The sequence below is a fragment of the Mirounga angustirostris genome, unplaced genomic scaffold, assembly GCF_029215605.1.
Source record: "Mirounga angustirostris isolate CCGP_5_RB_7025 unplaced genomic scaffold, mMirAng1.0.hap1 SCAF_2, whole genome shotgun sequence".
Taxonomy (NCBI): Eukaryota; Metazoa; Chordata; class Mammalia; order Carnivora; family Phocidae; genus Mirounga; species Mirounga angustirostris.
In genome coordinates this window covers 195,755,759-195,765,421 of record NW_026991710.1, presented here as the reverse complement: position 1 = coordinate 195,765,421, position 9,663 = coordinate 195,755,759, and the positions used below count along the sequence as shown (strand labels likewise).

General features: G+C 42.9%; 1 non-coding gene across 1 annotated transcript; it reads left to right on the top strand.

Moving 5' to 3' along the window:
* The first annotated feature begins 7,443 nt into the window (after window positions 1–7,443).
* TRNAL-UAA (transfer RNA leucine (anticodon UAA)) lies at window positions 7,444–7,516 on the top strand. The gene has a single exon. It is a non-coding gene; the product is annotated as a tRNA-Leu (tRNA).
* The last annotated feature ends 2,147 nt before the right edge of the window (window positions 7,517–9,663 follow it).

Genomic DNA, 9,663 nt, shown 5'->3' with positions numbered 1-9,663 from the left:
TGATCACAACTGACGTCTTAAGGTTCTTCTATTGATCAGGAGAGAGGATAATGTGTTAACTTTAGACTTTTCCTAGTGTGCATGGTAGAATTCCAAGCACAACCTCTAACACAAAAGAAACCAAGTATGTAACTTCCAAGCCAGTAGAGGGAAAAAAATGGGAAAAGAAAACAAAGAAGCAAGGACTCAATTAACAAAGGCACAAAAGGAGGCAAAACAACACAGAAAAAGGAAATAAGCAGTAAGAAGAAAATGTTAACAATAATCCCTATGTATTAGCAATTACAGTAAATGTAAGCCATGAAAAGATGGAAATGATCAGACTGGGAAAGAACTCACTCCAGCTGTATGCTATTTATAAGAGACACAAAGTTTAAGGACTTGGAAAGGTTAAGAAAAAAGGAAGAGAACTAGGGGCATCGTAACGAAAAGGTAGCATAGCTGTTTATCCAGGAAAATAGACACCACACCAAAAAAAAAAAAAAAAAAAAAAAACCCTGTTGGGTAAAGAGAGGGTTACTGCATAATGATAAATATTTCAATTACCCAGAAAGATGTAATCATTTTAAATTCGTAAACATTTGGGTGCCTGGGTGGCTCAGTCAGTTGAGCATCTGCCTTCGGCTTGGGTCATGGGCCTGGGGTTCTGGGATTGAGTCCTGCATCAGGCTCCCTGCTCAGTGGGGAGTCTGCTTCTCCCTCTCCCTCTGCTCCTCCCCCTGCTTACGCTCTCTCTCTCTCTCAAAAACAAATTTAAAAAAAATTGTAAGCCCTTAAAAGTGCTTTCAAATATGTAAGCAAAAATGAATAGAGTTAGAGGAAAAGTGTTACAAATTCACTAACACAGGTAAAATTTTAAATGGTACCATCAATCATATAGATAGCACATATTTTGTATATGGTATGTGTCTTAGTTTGGGCAGCTATAACAGAATACCATAGACCCGGTGGCTGATAAACAACAGTTTATGTATTTATTTCTCACTGCTTTGGAGGCTGGAAGCCCAAGATCAAGGGGCTGGCAGATTCCAGGGGCGAGAGACCATTTCCTGGGTCACAGACGATTGACTTTTTGATGGTAGGAACAAGGAGCTCTCTGGGGTCTCTTCTACAGGGACCTAATCACCTCCCAAAGACTACCCAAATATCATCATGTTGAGGATTAGGCTTCATGATTATGGGGATTAGGCTGTATGAATTTTAGGGGGACATATTCAGTATGACTCTAAAAATCCTAACAGAGTTAATCCTTCTGATATTTTAGGAATTTTGATAATAAATATTAAGTCTTTTGATTTTTTCAGTTACACAAGCAATGTACACTTGTTCTGTACGAAACACTCAAAAATCTAAAAATTATAGAGAAAAGGGCTATAATCTATTTTCATGCCTCCACTTAGATTATCAAATAGTTTTTCTCCAAATGAATAGTCAATCAACTCTACATGACTGATCAGAGAAATAGTCCACTGCCCTCCTTCCCCACTCACAGAAAGGCTACCTTTATCATAAACTGAATGTCGGTGTCCGTGTGGTCTGTTTGTGTCGTCTCTGTTCTGGTGTGTTTTGTTTTTTTTCTGTTGCGGGGGGGGGGGGCTCTGCCACATATTTCAAGCCTCACTGTCCTTATAAACAATAATAACTGGTGGAAGTTATTACTGGTGGAAGACACCATTGTTACTCTTTATAAAAATATTCTTGTTTATTCTTACACATTTTCCCTGTGCAATGAATTTTTTTATGTTCAGTTAGCCATCGTACAGTACATCATTAGTTTTTGATGTAGTGTTCAATACCACCCAGTGCTCATCACAACTCGTGCCCTCCTTAATACCCATCACCTGGTTACTCCATTCCCCCAACGCCTTCCCCTCTGTAACCCTCAGTTTGGTTCCCGGAGTCCAGAGTCTCTCATGGTTAACCTCCCTCTCTGATTTTTCTCCCTTCAGATTTCCCTCCCTTCCGCTGTGGTCCTCCATGCTATTCCTTATGTTCCACATATGAGTGAAACCATATGATAATTGTCTTTCTCTGCTTGACTTATTTCACTCAGCCTAATTCCCTTCAGTTCCATCCATGTCAATGCAAATGGTGGGTATTCATCCTTTCTGATGGCTGAGTAATATTCCATTGTATATAGGGACCACACCTTCTCTATCCATTCGTCTGTTGAAGGGCGTCTCGGCTCCTTCCACAGTTCGGCTATTATGGGCATTGCTGCTATATACAGTGAATTTTTACATTGGCTGGGGTAATATCATGAAAACCTTTATTTTTAAGCCCTAATGTCTACATTATCACTAGTCTATGGGAAGTGACTATTAGCCAACTTATTATTCTTTTAAAATGCATAATTTTTACTGGATTCTAAGAGCCAATCCTTATGTAAAGAGACGAGTGGAATATCTCACAGCAGGAAAGAACTCAGAATCTGGACCCGGACTTCTGACTCTGATTTCGATTTCACCACATACAAGTTTTATCACTGTACTAAATATCTCTCGTCTTATTTTCCTCGTGTGTACATTTAGGGATCATATTAGGACCTGCATAAAGTAAGGCTACTTTGCTTCTGGCTGCAGGAAGGTGATAATAATCCCCTTCAGTATCCTCTTCCTGATTGATTCTACTTACGTATGTAAGTGTAAGGCAAGTTATCAACCATTATCTAGGGAGAAGAGGGAAAGGTGTGAAAATCCTTGAGTCAGCCACTCCTGAGGACACTTGTTATAGACAAGTGTTCATTCAGAATCAGGGGGATCATTGTTTTTTGAGGAATCCAAGATTTTCTGGGTGAGGATTTCCTGAGCTCTGTGAGATTCTGGGTCAGGGTCAGCTAGCCAAACCCCAGTAACAGAGAAGAGAGACAGCAGGTGAAGTAAAATGTGAGGGGTAGGTTGCACTAAATCCCCGGCCTCAAGACAAGGGCCTAATTTGGGAAGAGAACTTGTTCTTCTTCGGGCTTTGGTTAAGGAGGAAAGCCCCTCCACTTTCACCTATGCGGGAAACTATGTTTGCTTGGCAGGACAAGAGCCAAGAACACGAGTTTGTCTCAGTCATGAGACATCACCATGGCCGGGACAGGGACCTGAATCAGCAGGGTCATTGCGGGAGCAGGAGAATTTCCCTGGTCAGACGAGGCAGGACCAGTCCTTATTAAGGAGACATGGCATGGCTGGGCACAGAATAGATCTCAGATCTCTGGAGACCAGAAGGCCCACCTCTTCAGGGGGAATAGGGCCTTGGGGGGTGAGTTGTAAGAGATAGGTGATGGTTTTCATTCTATGAAGCACTAGAGAGATGATTGGAAAAATTACAAGGTCCTATTGTGACTGTATTTGTACTCGGAGTTGCAGTAGCAGATTATACTCGTTCCCTGAGAATAACTGGGGAAAAAAGGTCATACGAACCATCCCAGGTTTTTCATAGAGTAAATGTTCCATGAATCCTAGTCATTTTCATTTTACTACCATTACTGTTCTTCCTGGGGCCTTGATTTGTTAAATGCTAACAAAAGAAATTACCCCAGCCCTGCACCAAACGTTGCTAATCGCTGTCCTTGTTTATTTTACGGGCATTCATTGTCCACTATATATTTCAGTTAGTGCTCTGATCACAATGGACATTCTCTTCTGTGTTTAGTCACCTCAATCAAACTTATAAAAGAGGAGGCTCTAAACGACTTTTTATTCAACCCCGTTACACTGCCATTTGTCTTCTCTTTTCGAGGAACTTCGAAAAGGTCTCCACGACTCGGCACTATGAAGCTATTTCTCCTTCTCATCTTCGTCGTCCTCTTCATCTCTCAAGTAATGCCAGGTAAACCCTCCTTGGTGTATCCTTAAAACATGACCTGCTTTCTTGTCCAATCTGATGACATTCCTACAAATATGCTCTCCTTTCTTGAAGCTTGCCCCTGCGGAGGTGTGTTTGAACTAACATTCACCACCCTCATTCTCTGATACAATGTATAGTGACTGGCTGTAAGAGCAGGAAAGGAGGAACTAGAGAGGTTTTCCAGAAGGAGGCAATGTATTAAGAACCATGGCATTTTGGAAGAAACTTGAAGGTGCATTCTGCTCCATGTCTTGAGCAAGGGGTGGCAAGAAGAAAGGGAGAGAGGGAGGCAGGGGCCTGCCTGGTGTTCATTCCTGACATCACAGAAGTGCTGACTATCACGGAACAGCTTGGAGGCTTTACAGAGAACTACAGTTGCTTGGATTTGGGGGGAGAAAATTGGCTTGCGTGGGCAAGCACTGTGAGGGTCTGGCAGGTCACTGAGAGTTTGAACCTTGCTTACCCCAGAAAACCAGCCATTCTCCCATATTGCCATGTTGTGCTTGGCGCTCACCCACCTGAATCCCCCACCTCTACTTTTCTCCTCCTCTAATATTCTATCTTTATACAAATAAATTCACCCAATCAGATGCTCCATTCCTGGGTCTCACTGCTTGGGGCTCCTGTGTCTTCTAGAACACCACTTCACAGAACTGACCAATGAGAAGCCAAGGGGACAGGAGCTGGGTAGGGCAGCGTACCCCCTTTTTGCTTTGGGTCAACAAGAGTCTGTTCTCTGTGGACCCACTGGGCATGATGACTGGTTTTGTTGCATCACTCGGAATAATGGCACAACCTCAGTTTCCTCACTGGGCTGATTTTTCACCCAAGAGCCGAGAAGAGTAGATTATGGTGGGCTGTGAGAGAATGTGTTTGGGGAAGAAGAAGGAGAGAATCACAGGCTGCTCCCAGCGTGACTCTTGGTGACAAAGCTAGGGCAGGGATGCTAGCATCCCCAGGGTGGGGGAGCCCCGATGTCAGAGCTGGCTTCTGTGATCACAGCTGCTGTGATGAAGACAGGATGGGCAGGGGGCCTTTCACGATAGCCTTGACCATGTGGCATGAAGATAGGGTGCAAGAGCCCACCATAAGCAGGTTTATGAAAGCTCCCTGCTAAAGCCCCATTCTAACTACTTGCCCCAGTAGAAGAGGGCAGGTTGAAGACAATGTAAACAGAGCTGGGATGCACGAATGGGGTGAAGTAAGGGAGTGAACCTGCCTCCCACCCTCGAGTTGTTCCACAAAGGGTGTGTATCACTAGTCTGAGGCCCCATGAGGTGTGCAGCCTGGTCCAAAGTTGGTGACTGCTCCTAATGATCCACGGTGGGCAGGCTGGGTGATAGGGAGCACGGAGGCCCTTCTTTCTCGGGGCTGAGGGCAGGCTTTCTTTCCTCCACCTTCTAAGAGGCAGGAAAAGAAGTCTTCGTTCTTCAGGCCTGGCTTTGAGTCAGGTAGGATTTTTTTTCCCCTCTTTTGGAAACCTTTCTTACCTCAGCCAGTGCCCCTGATTATTCTGGGTCTTTTCTTTTAGGGACTTGAATTTTAGATCTTTAATCTTATTTTTAAGACATAGCTGATAAACCCTGAAGGCCGGGATTCTAAGCCTGGGAATTAGGGGTGAACTTCAGAGACCTGGTGACATTCCTTAAATGCTTTGGGACACACTGTGTGAGTACACTTTTGTATTTGACCCAGTATGTATGTAGATCTTCCTTCCCCAGACTGGGGCTGTAGTATCACCTTATTCTCAGTGGAATCCTCTCCCAGGAAGATAAAAACCAAAGTTTTAATGTATTGCTTCCAAAGGACATTGACAATCCCGTAATCAGTCTCCGGGGTGCACACTTGCCACTCTGTGGCTTATGAACCCTAGAGGAGTATTTGAAGTCTTTGATTTCAGCCTCCAATTAACAGCCTAAATTTCTGTTCTTAACAAGCTCTTAAAGACTGGCAGGGTCTTCCTGTTGAACAAGGCAGCAAGAGCGACAAGGCAGGGAGGAGGAGGAGCATGGGACAGTGTACATTCTTGAGTAATGATGGTTGGGGTTTCCTGGTTGTTTCTTCCCCTGTATGGGGGCCTTGAGGCTTTCTTCCAAAAATAAACCATTTTGGCTCTTTCTACAGGTTATAGGCATGGTGAAGTGTATCATTTCTGTGACTCACATACAAGCGTGTGCCTGAGGAGGAAAAGAAACTGTATGATTCGCATACCAGGGATATGCCCCGGAAGGAGCTTCTGTTGCATAAGGATGCATAAGTGAACGGAAGAATTTGTGTTTAATGAATCTACCCTGAATTAAGTAAACTGAAGAAGTCACGCTTAATGAACCTACCCTGAATTAAATTGGAAGGCTGAGGCCTCATGATACCCTTTTCTTCATTCAGTGATTCATTTATTTTGTTGGTACCTCTCAAGCACCTACTCTGTGCTAGGACTATAGTGGTGTACTGGGGGCGGGAGGTATGGGTTCAAGGTATGTTCTGCTAAGAAAACTCACACACGTGGAAATCATATCCATGTTGGGTGGTTCAAAGGTGTCTTCCCAGTGAATGCCATATATGAGCCAAGTCTTTAAAAAAAAGCGGGTAAGAATTAGTGAGGGGAAGTTGAAGGAGAGGTGGGGTGTGTTTCATTGTGAAGGTCCCTATCACAAACATGCCCATCTCATGGTAGGGGGTAGTTCAAGAACCAGAATGTGAAGAAATAAAAGTAGAGAAGGTATGGTCAGTAGAAGCAGGACTTCAGACGCTTAAGAAATTTTACTTTATCTTTGAAGCTTTAGGGAAACATCAAAAAATTTTAAATGGAGGTGGGGAAGAGGGATTGACTTACACCCTTATGGTTCCATGGCTATTTATGTTTGGGTTGTAATTCAACGCTTCATTTTTTTTTTAATTTTTTAAATTTTATTATGTTATGTTAGTCACCATACAATAAATACATCATTAGTTTTTGATGTGGTGATCCACGATCCATTGTTTTCGTATAACACCCAGTGCTCCATGCAGTATGTGCCCTCTTTAATACCCATCACCAGGCTAACCAATCCCCCCTCCCCTCTAAAACCCTGTTTGTTTCTCAGAGTCCATAGTCTCTCATGGTTCATCTCTCCCTCTGATTTCCTCCCCCTTCATTTTTCCCTTCCTTCTCCTAATGTCCTCCATGCTATTCCTTATGTTCCACAAATAAGTGAAACCATATGAAAATTGACTTTCTCTGCTTGACTTATTTCACTTAGCATAATCTCCTCCAGTCCCATCCATGTTGATGTAAAAGTTGGGGATTCATCCTTTCTGATGGCTGAGTAATATTCCATTGTGTATATGAACCACGTCTTCTTTATCCATTCATCTGTTGAAGGGCATCTCGGCTCTTTATTTTTTTGATGAAGTTGTTTCCAGTTGGCCATTGAGAGCTCTTCCAGGTCTCTCTTGGGTCCTCTCAACGTGCCCCATTTTCTGAGCGTTTTGTTATTTTCTGGCACTATAAGATACTCCAGCTTCATTTTGCATTTTCTCAGCCCCAGTCCTTGAGTGAGTTAGTTCCTCGAGGATCCTTGGGTCCATCTACAGAAAATGGTATTTGGAAACAGAGATCTGAGGGGTACCTGGCTGGCTTAGTTGGTAGAGCATGTGACCTAAGATCTCAAGGTCGTGAGTTCAAGCCCCACGTTGGGTGTGGAGCTACTTTAAAAAAAAAAAGACATTAAAAAAAAGAAACAGAGATCTGAGTACTCCACGTGCTCATTACTGCTGAGATGGCACAGATTCTCATTTCTCTCTGACTACATTTAGGAAACATGTATGGATATTAATTCATTTATATACACACCTGTATATATATATATATATATATTTTTAATATTTTATTTATTTATTTGACAGAGACAGAGGTAGCAAGAGCAGGAACACAAGCAGGGGGAGTGGGAGAGGGAGAAGCAGGCTCCCTGCCGAGCAGGGAGCCCGACGCGGGGCTCGATCCCAGGACCCGGGACCACGATCCGAGCCGAAGGCAGACGCTCAACGACTGAGCCACCCAGGCGCCCTACACACCTGTATATATTTTTGTATCTCTCTGTGTATGTATTTTAAAAACCCATGTTCCTCCTCAGTGTCTTCAACTTCAATCCAGCACCACAGTGGTCCTTCTCGTCTCCCTCTTTTTTAATTTATAACCTTTTTTTCCTCCACCAGTGACAAAACTGGCTCTTACAGTGCATTTTCTCCTTTGTTCAACTCTTATATATACAAGTAGTTTTAGAATTGCTAATCCAAACAGCTGTGAGAAACAGATCTAACAACCAGAGTCCAGTTCTTGTGTAAGGACTTTTCATTTTTAGTCTTGGATTATCAGGTCAAAACAGTTCCTCAAAGTTAGTTAGGTCAGTTCTTTGTTCCCCGCTGCATTCAGTGTGGTCATAGGATTAATCTGCAATACTGTAGTCATTTGTTGTAGTCAGCATTTCATTTTTCTGCCCACATTGAGCTGATTATATTTTTTAAATTTATATATATAGTAAAAATCAAACTTTGTGGTGGAGCATTCTAAAGGATTTGCAAATGCAGAGTTCAGTATTCACCACCATTCGTCTATACGGGACGGTCCCTCACCTTCAATTCCCTGTACTGCTCCTTACTGTCATCCCCTCCTGTGACCCCTAACCTGTGGCCACCACTGACCTGGCTTCTAACCCTATAGTTTTCTTTTCATGAGTGCTATATAGATGGAATCAAATAATCTGTAGTCTTTATAGCTGGCTTCTTTAACTCAGCAGAAGGCCTTTGAGATCCAGTCATGTTACTGGAATCAATCAGTTGCCCCTTCTTATGGTGGCCTAGGATTCCATTATCTAATGTGCCACAGTTAATTCACTAGTTGAAGGACATCTGTGTTAACTATTTTTGGCAAACATAAATTAAGCTGCTATGAACATTTGCATACAGGTTTTTAATAGGAATGTAAGTTTCCATTTCCCCTGAGTAAATACCCAGGAGTGGGGTTAATGAGTGATATGACAAGCATACATTTAACTTTATAAGAAACTGCAAAATGGGGTGGGTGACTCAGTCGATTAAGCAGCTGCCTTCGGCTCAGGTCATGATCTCAGGGTCCTGGGATCAAACCCCATATCAGGCTTCCTGCTCAGTGGGGAGTCTGCTTCTCCCTCTGCCTCTGCCGCTTCCCCTGCTTGTGCTCTCTCTCTCTGACAAATAAATAAATAAAATCTTAAAAAAAAAGAAACTGCCAAATGAGCAAAGTAGACTTACAACTTCACATCCCCAGTGAAGAGTTTGTGTCCAAGAGTTTGATTTGTTACCAAAAGAAAGTCACTAAGAGGAGAGATGACAAATCGTGTTCTGTTTCAAAATGAGAATAACTTCCTGCTGAAGATGGCATTTCCCCTTCCAATCAGCAGGCTTCTGCTACGCAGTCCAAATCTTATCTCTGCGGAAAACCATTCCTTGGGTCCTAAGAAAATGCTTCTAATGGAATCTGCTATTTGGAAAGGCATCTTTGGAGAGAGGAAAATAATCACTACCTTGCTAAGTCTTGATTCTCTGTGAAACAGTGGGTTGATTTCTGTAATCTCTGAGTTCTGATTCCATGGCTTGAAATGCCTGGGTACCAGCTTTGAGCTTTCTGCACCTTTAGGCCCCTCTAATCGATTTATTTCCCTGGCTCTTCAATAATCAACAGGGAGCCATTGCTTGATAGCCAACAGTCATTAAGGGGTATGAAAATGAGAACAAAATCTCAGTGACTTTTCCCACGTATTGTCAATACACACACACACACACGCGCACACACACACACACCCCTCAAGC